Genomic DNA, 18,515 nt, shown 5'->3' on the forward strand with positions numbered 1-18,515 from the left:
TAGGGCAAGGACCTCCAAGGTAGTTTTCTCAGAAATACTACCAATCCCGCGAGCCACACAGGAGCGCCAACGGGAGGTTAGGGAGGTGAATAAGTGGCTAAAGAGTTGGTGCAAGGCAGAAGGGTTTGGGTTCATGGAGAACTGGGCCGACTTCGCTGTCGGCTACAGGCTCTACCGTAGGGACGGGCTGCACCTCAATGGGGAGGGTGCAGCGGTGCTGGGGAAGAAGATGGCTAATAGGTTGGAGGAGTTTTTAAACTAGAGACGGGGGGGGGAAACCAAGGAAATAGGTGGGATGTGAGGCAAGCAAGGGGGAAGGGGAGAAGTGAATATAATGAGGGTGGAGAGGGGGGTGGGGATAGTACAGTTAGATCGTTAGAGAAGAATAGGATGCTAAATAACCCCAAAGTTTTATCTTGCATGCTGACCAACGCAAGAAGCCTGACCAATAAGGCGGATGAGCTGCGGGCGCTTATATCGGAGGAGAGGTATGACATCGTAGGTATAACAGAGACTTGGCTAGACGATAGCTACGACTGGGCGGTAAATTTAACAGATTATAGTTTATTTAGAAGGGACCGGAAACAGGGGAAGGGCGGAGGAGTCTGCTTATATGTAAAGTCACGTCTAAAGCCCAGACTAAGGGAAGATATAGGAGAGGGAGAAGAGGGGGTCGAGTCCATGTGGGTAGAGATAGAGGGGGCAAAAAATAATAATAAAATATTACTGGGGGTCTGCTATAAGCCACCCAATATAACAGAGGAGAATGAGAAGCTGCTATTAGGACAAATAGACAAAATAGCAAAACATAATGAGGTGATTGTAATGGGGGACTTCAACTACCCGGATATTGACTGGGAAACAGAAACCTGTAGATCGCAGAAAGGAAAAAGGTTCTTGACAAATATCAAGGATAATTATCTCTCCCAACTAGTGCAGGAACCAACGAGAGGGAAGGCAGTGTTGGACTTAATATTGACTAATAGGCCTGATAGAATAACTGAGGTACAGATAGGGGGGCACCTAGGTAATAGCGATCATAATATTATCAATTTCAAAATGCCCTTCAGTAGGGTTATCAATAAGGGAACAACTAAAACATTAAACTTTAGGAGGGCGAAGTTTGATCAGCTGAAAGAAAACCTTCAACTTATAGACTGGGACAAAGTTCTTAATCAAGGAAATACGAATAGTAAATGGGAAACCTTCAAAAGAATTCTGAATACTCAGTGCGAGAGGTATATACCGTATGGGAATAAAAGGGCCAGAAATAAGAGGAAACCAATATGGTTGAATAAGAACATAAAAGGGGCGTTAAATAGCAAAAAAGAGGCATTCAAGAGATTAAAACAGGAAAACAGCAAGGAGGCACTAATGTGTTACAAGGAAAAAACGAGAACCTGCAAAAAACAAATAAAAATAGCAAAGGAGGAAACAGAGAGACGTATTGCTAGGGAAAGTAGATCAAATCCCAAACTGTTCTTTACGTATATAAATAGTAAAAGGATTAAATCGAATAATATTGGACCGATAAAAAGTGATGAAGGCAAAATCATAGAGAAAGATGAGGATAAAGCTAATCTATTAAATAAATTTTTTTCGTCAACTTTCACAAAGGAAAAAGAAATAACAGGCGAAATGAGAAGTGACAAGCTTAATCCTCCACTAAGTATGACAAATCTAACCCAAGCTGGGGTACAGAAACGCCTCAGTAACATTAAAATAAACAAATCACCAGGACCTGATGGCATACACCCACGGGTACTAAGGGAACTAAGTAATGTGATAGACAGACCGTTATATCTTATATTTAAGGACTCTGTTGAGACTGGGTCTGTACCACTTGATTGGCGACAGGCGAATGTAGTGCCAATATTCAAAAAGGGAGCGAAAAGTGACGCCGGAAACTATCGGCCGGTGAGTCTGACGTCCGTTGTGGGCAAAATTTTTGAAGGCTTTATTAATGAGGCAATCATGGAGCATCTTGACGCTAATAATCTATTAACCCCGAACCAACATGGATTCATGAGGAATCGCTCCTGCCAAACAAACCTGATTGACTTCTACGAGGAGGTTAGCTCTCGAGTAGATCAGGGGGAACCAGTGGATGTCGTGTATCTCGACTTCTCAAAAGCGTTCGATAGCGTGCCACATAATAGGTTGGTATACAAAATGAGAATGATGGGGCTGGGGGAAAATGTCTGCAAGTGGGTAGCTAACTGGCTAAAGGATAGAAGGCAGAGGGTGGTTATAAATGGAATATACTCAGATTGGGTAAGCGTCACTAGTGGGGTACCACAGGGGTCTGTACTAGGCCCAATGTTATTTAATATCTTTATTAACGACATAGTCAACGGGATAAATAGTAAAATATCAATATTTGCAGATGACACAAAGTTATGTAAAACAATTAATACAAAAGAGGATAGTGAAGACCTACAGAGGGATTTGGATAAGCTGGGTAGGTGGAGCATTAAATGGCAAATGAGGTTTAACAAGGAGAAATGTAAGGTCATACATATGGGAAGGAAAAATGGAAGTCACCAGTACTCACTGAATGGGAAATCATTGGGGAATTCAGAGATGGAGAAGGACTTGGGCATCTTGATTGATAGCAAACTAAATTGGAGTGCCCAAAGTCAGGCCGCTGCTGTAAGGGCAAACAGGGTAATGGGATGTATCAGAAGAGGTATAGCTGCAAAGGATGAGAACATTGTTCTTCCACTGTACAAAGCACTGGTCAGACCACACTTGGAATACTGTGCTCAGTTATGGGCCCCAATATATAGAAAGGATATAAATGAGCTTGAAAAGGTACAAAGGAGGGCAACAAAATTAATAAGGGGAATGGAGGGACTGCAATACCCAGAGAGGTTGGCAAAACTAGGACTATTCAGCCTGGAAAAGAGAAGGTTGAGGGGGGACATAATAAATGTGTGCAAATATGTTAGGGGACAGTATAGAGACCTTGCCCGGGATTTGTTCAAAAGGAGGGATATTATGGTAACAAGAGGGCATTCACCAAGACTGGAAGAGAAAAGGTTTCAGCACCAGCATAGGAAGGGGTTCTTTACGGTAAGAGCAGTGAGAATATGGAATTCACTGAGTGAGGAGACGGTAATGTCAGATTCACTAAACCAGTTCAAGCGGGGACTGGATGCTTTTCTAGATACCAGGCAGATTTCAGCATATACTTAAAAATAAAATAAAATAGTAGGTTGATACAGGGATTTATTCTGACTGCTGGTTTCAGAGTCGGGAGGGAATTTTTCCTCAGGTGAAGATTGGCTAAATCATTTGGGGTTTTTGCCCTCCTCTGGATCAACTTTAGCAATTACAGAACTAACAGGTCGAACTTGATGGACGCAAGTCTTTATTCGGCTTTACAAACTATGTAACTATGTAACTATGTAGCCCACGTTTCCGAGCTTTCCGTGCTTTCTCGCCTGTATGGCCTGCGACGTGGGTTCCTTTCTGCTCCCAGCCTTGTACGGCTTTACTGGTCCCTTCGGTTGTGGCAGGGCCTCCAGGCTTCTTAGGCCAAGGAATGTACAGTCCCTTGCGGACTGGTTCTCTGCTGGGGGATGTGGAATCCTTCCAGCCTCAGACACCAAAGTCTGGTAAAATTAAGTCTTTTCTCTGCCAAGACAGGCTCTCTTCGCCTCTTGTCTCTGGCTGGTGGCTCTCTCCTACTGCCACACTTCCTCTTAGGTGCAATCAACTTTCTGTCCCTGCTCCACTCTGGGACACGTCTCAGAGCTGAGACAGGCAATCCAGTTCTCTCTAACCCTGTCCCCAGTACCAGCTTTTATAGTGGCAGCCTGCTCCCCCTACTGGCCTGAGACAGGAGGCATTGCATGCTAATGTTCCCCTAACCAGAGAACCTCCCCCTTGCTCCCAGACACAGCTTTAATTACACTTGTGGCATCCAGGCCTGGGTGACACACTACCACGAGTGTGAAAGCACAAGCAACATTCAAAAGTAACCAAAGCATCAGCCAGAAAGCATTGGTACTGAGATGTGGTCTGTGGTCCCCATCTGCAGAACCACTCCTTTATTGAGTGTGTCTTGATAATTGCCAATAATTTCCTTCTACAGTGTTGTCTATTTCATTTGCACAAGAGCAAGTGAAATTGATTGTCAATCAGTGTTGCTTCCTTTAGTGGACAGTTTGATTTCACATAAGTTTGATCTACTTGGAGTTATATTCTGTTGTTTAAGTGTTCCGTTTATTTTTTTGAGCAGTGTATATATACTAGCTATTGAGCTTGTTCTACGCCTGGGTGGCAAGCATTTTTATTGGTATATGGTCTCCCATTATGGTGTTTGTGCTGCCCCTATCCTGGTATTTGTGCTGCCCAATCCTGTTCCCCCATCCTGTTATGTGCTGCCACCATCCTATCCTGGTATGCACAGCACCCCTCATCCCCATCCTGGTACGCATGGCATCCCTCCTCCCCATCCTGATATGCATGGCACCCCTCACACCCAATCCTGGTTTGCATGCCACCCCTCACCCCCCATCCTGGTATGCATGGCACCCCTCATCCCAATCCTGACATGCATGACTGCCTCATACCCAATCCTGATATGCATGGTACCCCATCCCTCATCCATATCCTGGTATGTAGGGTACTCCTCATCCTGGTATGGATGGTACCCCTCATCCCTATCCTGGTATGCATGGTACCCCTCTTCCCTATCCTGGTAAACCTGGTATGCATGGAACCCCTCATCCCCAATCCTGATATGCATCACACCTCTCATCCCCAATCATGGTATGCATGGCACTCCTCATCCCCAATCCTGGTGTGCATGGCACCCATCATCCCCAATCCTGGTATGAATGGCACCCCTCATCCCCAATCCTGGTATGCATGGTACCCCATCTCTCATCCTGGTATACATTGCACCGCTCATCCCAATCCTGGTATGCATGGCACCCCATCTCTCATCCTGGTATGCATGGACCCCTTATCCCAAATTTATTATACATGGCACCCCTCATCCCAATCCTGGTATGTATGGCACCCCTCATCCCCAAATCCTGGTATGTATGGTACCCAATCCCCCATCCTGGTATGCATGGCTTCCTCATCCCCCAATCCTTGTATGCATGGCACTCAATCCCTCATCCTGGTATGCATGGCTTCCTCAACCACAATCCTGGTATGGAGGGCACTCCTCATCCCCCAGTCCTGCTATGCATGGCACCCCATCCCTCATCCTGGTATACATGGCACCCCTCATCCCCAATCCTGGTATGCATGGCACTACTCATCCCCCAATCCTGGTATGCATGGCACCCCATCCCTTATCCTGGTATGCATGGAACCCCATCACTTATCCTGGTATGCATGGCATCCCATCCCTTATCCTGGTATGCATGGCACCCCATCCCTTATCCTGGTATGCATGGCACCCCATCCCTTATCCTGGTATGCATGGCACCCCATCCCTTATCCTGGTTTGCATGGCACCCCTCATCCCCAATGCTGGAATGCATGGCAACCCTTACCCCCCAATCCTGGTATGCATGGTCCCCTCACACCCCAATACTGGTATGCATGGTCCCCTCACCACCCAATTCTGGTATGCATGATCCCCTACCCCCCAATGCTGGTATGCATGGTCCCCTCACCACCCAATTCTGGTATGCATGATCCCCTACCCCCCAATCCCGGTATGCATGGTGCCCCCTCATCCCTATCCTGGTACACATGGTCTGCTCACCCCCCAATCCTGGTATGTGTGATATCCCTCATACTGGTATGCATGGCACCTCATTCCTCATTCTGGTATGCATGGTCTCCTCACCCCCCAATTCTGGTATGCGTGATCCCCCCTCACCCTCAATCCTGATATGCATGTGTCGCGCCCCCGGGGGCCTTACTGTTTGGGGACAATATATATATCACGGTGGCTGGCTCAGGGCGGACAGGGCACAAAAGGGGTAGCAATTACTAATAAAGTTCAGAGAAATTTGTGACGTCACCTGTGGTGTCTGGTGAAGGTCACCAGCGCTGCAGCAGTACTCTGAGGCAGGTGACAAGGCAGCTAAAGATGGTACAGCTCCCCACAGATGGAGTGGGCCTCAGGGCAGTGTAGATAGATAGATGGTGGGTGCTCTGGGCATTGTTGTGCAGGTAGAGAAAGCAGCAGGAGAAGCGGACAGAAACAGGGGGTTTTGCTTCATTAGCTTTACTGGTACAGCTGGTAGATACAGTCCAGGGTACTCTAGGTGAAGGGCGCACTTTTGGACTTCTCCCCAGGGAGCGGGTATAAGGCCTCCTGATCCGTGTCTGCTTCTGTGTAAGCTCCTGGCCAGCCTGCAACTGTGCATAGCTTATGTGTCTCGCTTTTTCAACTCCACCTGTTGCTCTGAAGTAGGACGTCCGGTTGGTAACCACTTTCCCTGGATGTCGGGGCCTTCGTGGTTCCTGGTCCTGTACGTGTCTAGCTTCAGGTTTGCCAGGGACTTGTAGTCCTCCTGGGATTCCGGTTATCAATACTGGGTGTAAAGGATCCCTGTAGGCTCGGACCGGTGTCCGGTGTATATACTGGGGTGAATCTGGTATGATCCTCTGCCTCCTTGATCACTCCTTTTTCCCACTCGCCTTCGGCCACGCTCGGGGCCCTCACTAGGCTTCAGTGCTGCTGGAGGCCTAGCTTGCCTCACACAGCAGCCTGCTTGCTCCTCTCTGAACACTAACTTTTGACTTAACTAGAAACTATTCTCAGAGTGAGCTCCACCTTCCCTTTATATATCCCTAACAGGGCTCCCTCTGCTGGTATCAGGTGGAAGGTGGAGGTGTTTGCATGTAGTGAGGGCCTCTTGTGTAGAAATCCGTCCATGCACCCTTCTGGGTTCTATGGCACCATGAGCAGCAGGGCGCCACATTCTCCCCTAGTAAAACTCAGTACTCCTGGACTGAAGCATTTTTTTTTTCCAAAAACAAGTTAAACAACAATAATAACAATTACATTAATATTTACAATAATAACAATATGGTTACAGCAAGTCCCGTAACCTGGTGTCCTTTTCACCAAAAGTACATGGTAGCATGAGGGACCAGTCCGCAAACCCTCCACGTAGGCCCTGGGCGTGGCTGCAGGGCATAGGTGATCCAGGTGATGGACCACGTCTTCCGCCACGCCAAATGGGTTTTTGTTCAGTGGTCTGTAACAAGGCACTCCAGGGACAGCAATTATGTACAGTACAGACCAAAAGTTTGGACACACCTTCTCATTTAAAGATTTTTCTGTATTTTCATGACTATGAAAATTGTACATTCACACTGAAGGCATCAAAGCTATGAATTAACACGTGGAATTATATACTTAACAAAAAAGTGTGAAACAACTGAAAATATGTCTTATATTATAGGTTCTTCAAAGTAGCCACCTTTTGCTTTGATGACTGCTTTGCACACTCTTGGCATTCTCTTGATGAGCTTCAAGAGGTAGTCACCGGAAATGGTCTACCAACAATCTTGAAGGAGTTCCCAGAGATGCTTAGCACTTGTTGGCCCTTTTGCCTTCACTCTGCGGTCCAGCTCACCCCAAACCATCTCGATTGGGTTCATGTCTGGTGACTGTGGAGGCCAGGTCATCTGGCGTAGCACCCCATCACTCTCCCTGTTGGTTAAATAGCCCTTACACAGCCTGGAGGTGTGTTTGGGGTCATTGTCCTGTTAAAAAATAAATGATGGTCCAACTAAACGCAAACCGGATGGAATAGCATGCCGCTGCAAGATGCTGTGGTAGCCATGCTGGTTCAGTATGCCTTCAATTTTGAATAAATCCCCAACAGTGTCACCAGCAAAGCATCCCCACACCATCACACCTCCTCCTCCATGCTTCACGGTGGGAACTAGGCATGTAGAATCCATCCGTTCTCCTAATCTGCGTCGCACAAAGACACGGTGGTTGGAACCAAAGATCTCAAATTTGGACTCATCAGACCAAAGCACAGATTTCCATTGGTCTAATGTCCATTCCTTGTGTTCTTTAGCCCAAACAAGTCTCTTCTGCTCATTGCCTGTCCTTAGCAGTGGTTTCCTAGCAGCTATTTTACCATGAAGGCCTGCTGCACAAAGTCTCCTCTTAAAAGTTGTTGAAGAGATGTGTCTGCTGCTAGAACTCTGTGTGGCATTGACCTGGTCTCTAATCTGAGCTGCTGTTAACCTGCGATTTCTGAGGTTGGTGACTCGGATAAACTTATCCTCAGAAGCAGAGGTGACTCTTGGTCTTCCTTTCCTGGGGCAGTCCTCATGTGAGCCAGTTTCTTTGTAGCGCTTGATGGTTTTTGCAACTGCACTTGGGGACACTTTCAAAGTTTTCCCAATTTTTCACACTGACTGACCTTCATTTCTTAAAGTAAGGATGGCCACTCGTTTTTATTTACTTAGCTGCTTTTTTCTTGCCGTAATACAAATTCTAACAGTCTATTCAGAAGGACTATCAGCTGTGTATCCACAAGACTTCTGCACAACACAACTGATGGTCCCAATCCCATTTATAAGGCAAGAAATCCCACTTATTAAACCTAACGGGGCACACCTGTGAAGTGAAAACCATTTCCGGTGACTACCTCTTGAAGCTCATCACGAGAATGCCAAGAGTGTGCAAAGCAGTCATCAAAGCAAGAGGTGGCTACTTTGAAGAACCTAGAATATAAGACATATTTTCAGTTGTTTCACACTTTTTTGTTAAGTATATAGTTCCACATGTGTTAATTCATAGTTTTGATGCCTTCAGTGTGAATGTACAATTTTCAAAGTCATGAAAATACAGAAAAATCTTTAAATGAGAAGGTGTGTCCAAACTTTTGGTCTGTACTGTACATGGATAATTTTTGGGCTGCTCACAGTCCTCAGCCACAGAGTCTTTTTATATATACCCTTACGGGTAACTAAATACAATACAAAAGTGTCCATGTCAACTATATTGTCCATAAGCAAGGAAAAACAAAACAATGATTAAATACATGACAATTTCACAATTATAATATACCCCAGGGGCAACTCTTTAAACTGTAGGTATCTCTGGTTATTTGCTAAACCTAACAGGGGCCTGGCCTTTGGTGCTGCGTGTGGATCTACGTAGTATGGGAGTGTGGATGGTATCTGTGTTTGTTACCCTGTCAGTTCTATGTGTGGGTAGGTTGTAATACTGCCTTAACCTCTCCATGGGACTGGCAAGTGTACCATTGGCTTGGCCTTCTTGCTCTGCTTCAACCGGGGATCGTTCTTCCGGGGATTCTTCTTGAGCAGGCTCTTCTGGAGCACTTATAGGTTCTTCTTGCTGTGGAGGGTCTTCTGGCTGTTCGAAGAAGGGGATCACAGGTATTATCATTGCTCCTCCTATTTGGGGCCAATCTGCCGGGAAATCTCCTAATTCAGTGTGTATCACTGCTTCTTTGAGCTCCTCCGGTTCAGTGAGAGGCACTTATTCTTGGGGCTTTAGCATACCTGGACACATCTTCAGGTGGTCTCTTGATACCATTGCAGTTGTTCTTCCTCCGTCCTTGGTAATTAGACAGGTCTTCCTGCTATCAAATCTTGACTTTAACACAGTGTAGGGTTCTCTCTCCCACTGGTCATCAAGTTTATGGTTCCTTCTCTTTCTTTTTAACACCACTTCTCCTGGTGCACTTTTATTGTAGTGAGCTTCCTGATTGTCTTTTACCCTATTCAGACTGTCTTCGACACAGGCTTGTACCCTCCTGTACTGTTCCTGTCTGGTCGTGTCCCAGTCCTCAGTGGACATATTTGCTTCTGGTTCTACTACGCCAAGCTCCAGGTCCATCGGCAATTTCCCAGGTCTTGCTCGCATGAAATATGCTGGAGTACAATTGGTGGAACTCACAGGTATGTGGTTGTACAGATCTACCAGGTCAAGTAGTAGGTCTGGCCACTGATTTCTCTCCTCTAGTGGTAAGGTCTTTAGCAGGTCGATGACGATGTTATTCATCTTTTCACAGAGACCGTTGGTTTGGGGGTGGTACGGTGTAGTCCGGATCTTTTTACACCCGTACAGATGACAGAACTCCTTGAACAATTCGGCTTCAAAGGCTGAGCCTTGATCTGTCAGCACCTGCTCCGGGTATCCATGGGGCCTGCAGAACTACGCCTGAAATGTCTTTGCCGCAGTTTCTGCCGCCAGATCCTTGACAGGGGCGACCACCAGGAACCTGGAGTAGTGATCCACCATGGTCAGGGCATAGAAGTATCCTGACCTGCTGGGTGACAGCTTGACATGATCCAGGGCCACGATCTCTGAGGGCCGAGTTGTCTTGATGGGTTGCAGGGGTGCCTTCTGGCTGCTGTAGTCTTTCCTTCTGAAGCTACAGGTTCCACAGTTTCGGCACCATCTCTCTATGGAGCTCCGCATTCCAACCCAGTAAAACCGACCTTTTAGCAGGGTTTCTAGCTTCTTCCAGCCAAAGTGCCCTGCTTGATCGTGGTATGCCTCCAACACCATCTGGATGTCCGTCCTGGGCACTACGATCTGCCACACCATCTCATGGGTCCTCGGGTTGACGTACCTTCGGCACAGCTTCTCTCTAAAGATGAACAGCCGGCTTCTCTCACCCCACAGTTGCTTGGCTTGTAGAGACGCTTCCTTCTCCAGGGAGGAACCTTCCTGGGTTATCAGTTCCTTGATATGGCTGACAACCGGGTCGCTGTCCTGGGTCTCTTTCCAGCTGTGGTGAGGCAGAGGGTTTAGCGTCTTACCGCGATGCCTCCTGGAGGCTCGTTGCTCGTGGACCATTACATTTCTGTGAAAGGCAGGTACCTCAATCTCTTCCAGGTCATCCACTTCTTCTTCAGTGTCTGACTGGTGAGGCATCCTGGACAGGGCATCGGAGTTGGCATTCTTGCGGCCTGCCCGGTATTTAATAGTGAACTGGTAATTTGATAGCCAAGCCATCCATCGTTGTTCCATGGCTCCTAACTTGCCTGTTTCTAGATGAGTCAAGGGGTTGTTATCTGTGTAGGCAGTGAACTTACTGGAGGTTAGGTAGTGCTTGAACCACTCGGTGATGGCCCAGACCAGGGCCAGGAACTCCAACTTAAAGCTGCTATAGTTCTCTGGGTTCCTCTCGGTTGGGCGGAGCTTCCTGCTTGCATAGGCGATCACCTTCTCTCGGCCATTCTGCATCTGACATAACACAGCTCCTAATCCCTCATTGCTGGCATCAGTATACAGCAGGAACAGTTGGCTGTAGTCAGGGTAGGCTAGGATCTCTTCGCCAGTCAGGATCTCCTTCATCACCTTAAAGGATTCAGCTTGCTCTGTACCCTACTGGAACGGGGGGTTTCTGCCTCTCCCGGACTGTCCTACCTGGAGATCTTGCAAAGGCGCCGCTTACTTGGTATAGTCCTTCACAAACCTCCGGTAATACCCGACTAGTCCCAGGAACTGACGCACCTCCTTGAGGCTCTTCGGATCTGGCCATTTCTGGATGGCAGTGACCTTCTCCGGGTCTGGTGCTACTCCCTCTGGACTGACGATGTGCGCCAGGTACTGTACCTTTTGCTTGAGCAGGTGGCACTTTGAGGGATTCAACTTCATCCCATACCGGAACAGTGACTCAAATACCTGTGCCAGGTGCTTCAAGTGGCGCTCATACGTCTTGGGGTACACTATTACGTTGTCCAGGTATAGTAGTACAGTCTCGAAGTTGCGGTGTCCCAGGCAGCACTCCATCAATTGCTGGAACGTTCCGGGGGCATTGCAGAGTCCGAACGGCATACTGTTGAACTCGCAGAGTCCCATCGGGGTGTTAAAGGCCGTCTTCTCCTGATCCTTCTCAGAAACAGCGACTTGCCAGTACCTACTAGTGAGGTCAAGGGTGGAGAAGTAATTTGCAGACTTTAAGGCAGCCAGGGATTCCTCTATACGTTGTAAAGGGTATGCATCCTTATGTGTAATGCAATTTACTTGTCTGTAATCTACACACATTCTCATGCTTCCGTCCTTTTTCCTGACTAGAATTAGGGGAGCTGCCCAGGGACTACAACTATCCCTTACTACCCCTGCCTTCTTCATGTCGTGCAACATCTCCTTCGCCTTCTGGTAGTGTGCTGGTGGTATAGGCCTGTAACGTTCTTTGATCGGTGGATGGTCACCTGTGGGGATATGGTGTTGTACCCCTTTAATCCTCCCAAAGTCAAGTGGGTGTTTACTGAATACCTGCTCGTATTCCTGAACCACCCGGTGTACACCCTGCTTCTGATGGGCAGGAGTGGTGTCTGTCCCAACATGGAGCTGTTGACACCAATCCTCCACCTTAGCTCCCGGGTCATTATCCTCCACTTTGTCTGGTGAGGTTAAGAACTCCGCCGTGTGTATGGAGTTGTTATCTACTGTGTACAGTTTGGCAACAGTGGCGTAGCGTGGTAATCTAATCTCGTCCTCTCCATAGTTTAGGAGGCGTACGGGCACCCTTCCATTGCGTACATCTACTACGCCTCTGGCAGTCAAGAGTGTAGGTCTATGTTCTGAGTTAAGGGGCTCTACTACCGCCTGGTAGCTCCATCCTTTGAGACCTATTGCTGCTCTACACCAAATCAGCATTTCACTCATTGGGGGAATCACAATGGGTATCGGGTCTGTCACCCGTACATTACCAATTTCACCACCTGATAGTTTTACCTGTTGCTGGTACATAAGGGCTCGGATCTCTTTCTGGAGCACCCTCCTCTGCTCTGGTCTGGCGGTGTCAGCCATCTGTTGGAGCAAGAACAACACTTCTCCCAAACAGTTACTAACAATATTTGTGCCAAGTACCATATACAAGTCTGTATCATCAGGATTAGTCTCTACTACAATTAGTCCCTGGTCCTTCAGTTCCACTCTTCCCACCTTTACTGCCACATCCTTAACCCCGACTAGGTTAACGGGAAGGCCATTGGAGGCATACATGGAAAGCTTTGGAGATGGCAGGCTCAGTTCATCTATGGACCAGAACCTTTTGTAGAGGACATCAGGCATAATGGTTACCTGAGATCCTGTGTCCAGCAGGGCAGAGGTCATGATGCCATCCAGCACAATGGACAGGAAAGGTCTTCCTCCCACGAACCGGCAGTACCAGTTTGTTGGGCCTGGTTGGTCTACTCCTGGGTGTCGGCCCTCGGCCCCTGGGTTTTCTCGCTTAAAGGACACCTCCGCGTGGTGTGGCCTATTTTATGGCAGCGGTAGCAGATGAAGTCTTCTGGAGGGCGGCGTTGTCGTTGGTCCTCCCACAGGGGTGGCGTTGTCCCCCTCCGGGGTGGTGTTGTCCTCCTTCTTCTTCTCATCCAGGGGACATCTTCAGGGCTGTTGGCTAGCAAGATCCTTCCTTACTGCTCAGTCTCTGTCCGCAGCTGCAGGGTGCTCATGACAGTGGCCAGGGTTTTACTTAGCTGGCGCACCTCAGAGCGTAGGCTGTCCAGCTCGCTAGGGGGCACTGTTTGCATCCTTGTTTCGACCGTTAGTGAAGGAGTGGTGGGTGCTGCAGGCACTGCAGTGGCCCCACCCTGGTAACGCTGGATAGCAGTGTCTGCAGTTTCCAGGGGCTGCAGTCCCTTTATAGCCATGTCCTTAAGGGTGTCAAAGGTGGCATCTGGATGGTCTAAGGCCCACCACCATACAGTTCTGCTCTCTTCTTGGGACTTTAACCCCCGGATGAACTGTTCCGTCAACATTTTATTTTCATCATAGATGCTGGCTGGACTAACCTGTTTCAGGGACTGCAGGGCCTCCTGTAAGCGCCAGGCATAGTCCCGGATACTGTCCTCAGGTTTTCGACACAATGTTAGAACCTCATCCGGAGATCTGTTTCAGTGCGGTTTTCAAACGCGGTTTGCAGTCTCTTAAAGATGGTGGACAGTGATTCTCGGTCTGCGGCTGGCCAGGTTTCAACTTCTCGCTCAGCGGCACCAGTCAATTGTACCAATACTACAGCGGCTCTCTGCTTGCCAGTCATAGAGTACATGACCAATATGCCGCATATCTTCCTCTTGAACCCGGACAGTGTGTCCGGTTTGCCGTTATGCTGGGGGAACTACTTCACTCCCCGGATATACGGCAGGGCCATAGGTATGACAGGGGTTACAGGCCCTGCTGGTGGAGCGACAGCTTCAGCCTGCTCAGCGCCGAGCGCAAGTGTGACATCGGGGCCATTAACCGGTATTCCGGTGCTCTGCTGGGCTTCAGACATCATTGCGCCCCCCCTAGTGAACCAGAGCCTACCTTCTGAACTTTTCTTTTAGGTAGGCCGCAGCTCCGCGGGCGACGGTCTTCTTTAAGGACCTTGCGTCGCTCGCTTCTGACGTCAGAGCGTCCTCTGGCTCCTTCCAGGACCTGACGCTTCCTGATTTGACGTCAGGGGCGGGGCGTGTCCTTGTCTTCGCACGCTTCCAGCGGTTACGCCCCACTTCTTCCCACGCGGCGACCCGAAAATGGCGGATAATGGCTGGAAACAGCGGCAATTGGCGGGAAAAACTTCACCACGCTTTGATTTACAGTCTTTTAAAGGCGCACAGTACCCAGTGGCAACGGGCACGCAATCCTGTTCGTGACGCCAGTTGGGATGTCGCGCCCCCGGGGGCCTTACTGTTTGGGGACAGTATATATATCACGGTGGCTGGCCCAGGGCGGACAGTGCACAAAAGAGGTAGCGATTACTAATAAAGTTCAGAGAAATTCGTGACGCCACCTGTGGTGTCTGGTGAAGGTCACCAGTGCTGCAGCAGTCCTCTAAGGCAGGTGACAAGGCAGCTAAAGAAGGTATAGCTCCCCACAGGTGGAGCGGGCCTCAGGGCAGTGTAGATAGATAGATGGTGGGTGCGTTGGGCGTTGTTGTGCAAGTAGAGAACGCAGCAGGAGAAACGGACAGAGACAGGGGTTTTGCTTCGTTACCTTTACTGGTACAGCTGGTAGATACGGTCCAGGGTACTCTAGGTGAAGGGTGCACTTTTGGACTTCTCCCCAGGGAGCGGGTATAAGGCCTCCTGATCCGTGTCTGCCTCTGTGTAAGCTCCTGGCCAGCCTGCAACTGTGCCTAGCTTATGTGTCTTGCTTTTTCTACTCCACCTGTTGCTCTGAAGTAGGACCTCCGGTTGGTAACCACTTTCTCTGGATGTCGGGGCCTTCGTGGTTTCTGGTCCTGTACGTGTCTAGCTTCAGGTTTGCCAGGGACTTGTAGTCCTCCTGGGATTCTGGTTATCCCTACTGGGTGTAAAGGATCCCTGTAGGTTCGGACCTGGTGTCCAGTGTATATACTGGGGTGAGCCTGGTATGCTCCTCTGCCCCCTTGATCACTCCTTTCTTCCACTCGCCTTCGGCCACACTCGGGGCCCTCACTAGGCTTCAGTGCTGCTGGAGGCCTAGCTTGCCTCACGCAGCAGCCTGCGTGCTCCTCTCTGAACACTAACTTTTGACTTAACTAGAAACTATTCTCAGACTGAGCTGCCTGGCTCCACCTTCCCTTTATATATCCCTAACAGGGCTCCCTCTGCTGGTATGAGGTGGAAGGTGGAGGTGTTTGCATGTAGTGAGGGCCTCTTGTGGAGAAATCCATCCGTGCACCCTTCTGGGTTCTGTGACACCATGTGCAGCAGGGCGCCACACCTGGCACCCCCTCACCCACAATCCTGGTGTGTATGGTCCCTTCACCCCCCAATCCTGGTGTACATGGTACCCCCTCACCCCCCAATCCTGGTATACATGGTACCCCCTCACCTCCAATCCTGGTATTCATGGCACCCCTCATCCCCCAATCCTGGTATGTATGGCCCCCTCATCCCCCAATCCTAGTATGTGTGGCCCCCTCATCCCCCAATCCTGGTATGCATGGTACCCCTAATCCCTATCACTCTGCACACATACAAAAAAATAAACATTTCTACTCACCTTTCTTCCCTGTTCTCCAGCGCTTAGTCCCGTTCTGCCGCAGGCCAAAGGAGGAGTGTGGCACCGGAGTACGCGCGTGCCCATACCGCGCTGTACAGCGCCCTTTTTCTGAAGACACACTGCAAATGTGTCTTCAGTAAAATGGTGCCAGATAGCGCTATGCCCATGCGCCGATTCCAACGCCTGACTCCTGCTTCGGTCTCCGGTGAGAAGAAAGGTGCCGCCGCAACGCTCCTCCCGGTCAGGTGAGTATGGCGCTGGAGATCGCGATATGCATTTAGTGTCTACGCATACCGCGATCTCCGGCGCCATACACTCCTCTTACCTGTAACGGCTCCATGCGTTCTTCTGTCTGGAGCCAGACTGTACGTCGCGCATGCGGAGTCTATAAAGGCTTCAGACAGAGGGACACTTCTCCGGATATCTATAATATAATCTATAATATAATCGGCTAAGCGTGTCTCTGTCTGAAGCCTTTATAGACTGCGTATGCGTGACGCAGAGTCTGGCTCCAGACAGAATACCGCATCCAGCCGTCACAGGTAAGAGGAGTGTTTGGCGCCGGAGATCGCGGTATGCATAGACACTGAACGCATACCGCGATCTCCGGTGCCATACTTACATACTAACCTGACTGGGAGAAGCGTTCCCGCGGCGCCTCTCTTTGCTGGAGACAGGGGCAGGAGTGAGGTGTCGGATCGGTGCATGCGCATAGTGCTATCTGGCGCCATTTTACTGAAGACACATTTGCATTGTGTCCTCAGCAAAATGGCACCGGACAGCGCGGTGCTCCGTCGCCGCACTCCTCCCCCTGTTTCCGGCAGAACAGGACACAGCAGCGCTGGAGCACAGAGAAGAAAGGTGAGTATAACTGTTTATTTTTTTGTATGTGTATACGGTGTGAAAGGGATGAGGGGGCCACACATACCAGGATTGTGGGGTGAGGGAACCACGCATACCAGTATTGAGGTGTGAGGGGGCCACACAGACCAGGATTGTGGGGTGAGGGGACCATGCATACCAGGATTGGGGGGGTGAGGGGACCATGCATACCAGGATTGGGGGGTGAGGGGACCATGTATACCAGGATTGGGGGGTGAGGGGACCATGTATACCAGGATTGGGGGTGAGAGGTACCACACATACCATTATTGGGGGATGAGGGGACCATGCATGCAAGGATTGGGGGGTGAGGGGTGCCATGCATACTAGAATAGGGATGAGGGGTACCATGCATACCAGAATAGGGATGAGGGGTACTATGCATACCAGGATAGGAATGTGGGGTACCATGCATATCAGGATGAGGGATGGGGTGCCATGCTTAATAGGATGAGTAATTGGGTGCCATGCATTCCAGGATGAGGGGTACCATACATAATAGGATAGGGATGAGGGGTACCATACATACCAAGATAGGGATGAGGGGTACCATGTATACCAGGATTGGGGATGAGGGGTACCATGTAAACCAGGATAGGGATGAGGAGTGCCATGTATACCAGGATTGGGGATGAGGGGTACCATGTATACTAGGATTGGGGATGAGGGGCCCATGCGTACCAGGATAGGGATGAGGAATGCCATGCATACCAGGATGGGGGATGAGGGAGCCATGCATATCAGGATTGGGGATGAGGGGTGCCATATATACCAGGATTGGGGATGAAGGGTGCCATGTATACCAGGATTGGGGATGAGGAGTGCCATGCATACCTGGATTGGGGATGAGGGGCCCATGCATACCAGGATGGGTGTGAGGGGTGCCATGCATATCAGGATTGGAGAAGAGGGAGCCAAGCATACCATGATTGGGGATGAGGGAGCCATGCATGCCAGAATTGGGGATGAGGGGTGCCATTCATACCAGGATTGGGGATGAGGGGTGCCACGCATACCTGGATTGGGGATGAGGAGTGCCATGCATACCAGGATTGGGGCTGAGGAGTGCCACGCATACCAGGATTGGGGGTGAGGGGTACCACACATACCATTATTGGGGGATGAGGGGACCATGCATACCAGGATTGGGGGGTGAGGGGTGCCATGCATACCAGGATTGGGGGTGAGGGGTGCCATGCATACTAGGATTGGGGGTGAGGGGTGCCATGCATACTAGGATTGGGGGTGAGGGGTGCCATGCATACCAGGATTGGGGGTGAGAGATGCTATGCATACTAGGATTGGGGGTGAGGGGTGCCATGCATACCAGGATTAAAGGTGAGGGGCGCCATGCATACCAGGATTGGGGGTGAGGGGTGCCATGCATACCAGGATAGGGATGAGGGGCGCCATGCATACCAGGATGGGGATGTGGGGTGCCATGCATACCAGGATAGTATGGTGGGGACAGGAGGGGGGCAGCACAAATATCAGGATGAGGGCAGCACGTACCAGCATGGGAGACCATATATCAATAAAAATGCTTGCCACCCGCACGTAGAACGGGTTCAATAGCTAGTATATTTAATATATGTATATGTATTGTAAAGTAGAGCTAATGATCATGTTGAGGGGCACTCACTTCACCTGGTCAATTAAAGCACACATGCAACGTTTTCCGGTAATATGAAGTCCAGCAGTTTATTACTATTGTTGAGCGAGCATGCTT

This window comes from Phyllobates terribilis, unplaced genomic scaffold (genome assembly GCF_046119375.1).
Source record: "Phyllobates terribilis strain yellow unplaced genomic scaffold, ASM4611937v1 Scaffold_12__6_contigs__length_324123572, whole genome shotgun sequence".
NCBI lineage: Eukaryota > Metazoa > Chordata > Amphibia > Anura > Dendrobatidae > Phyllobates > Phyllobates terribilis.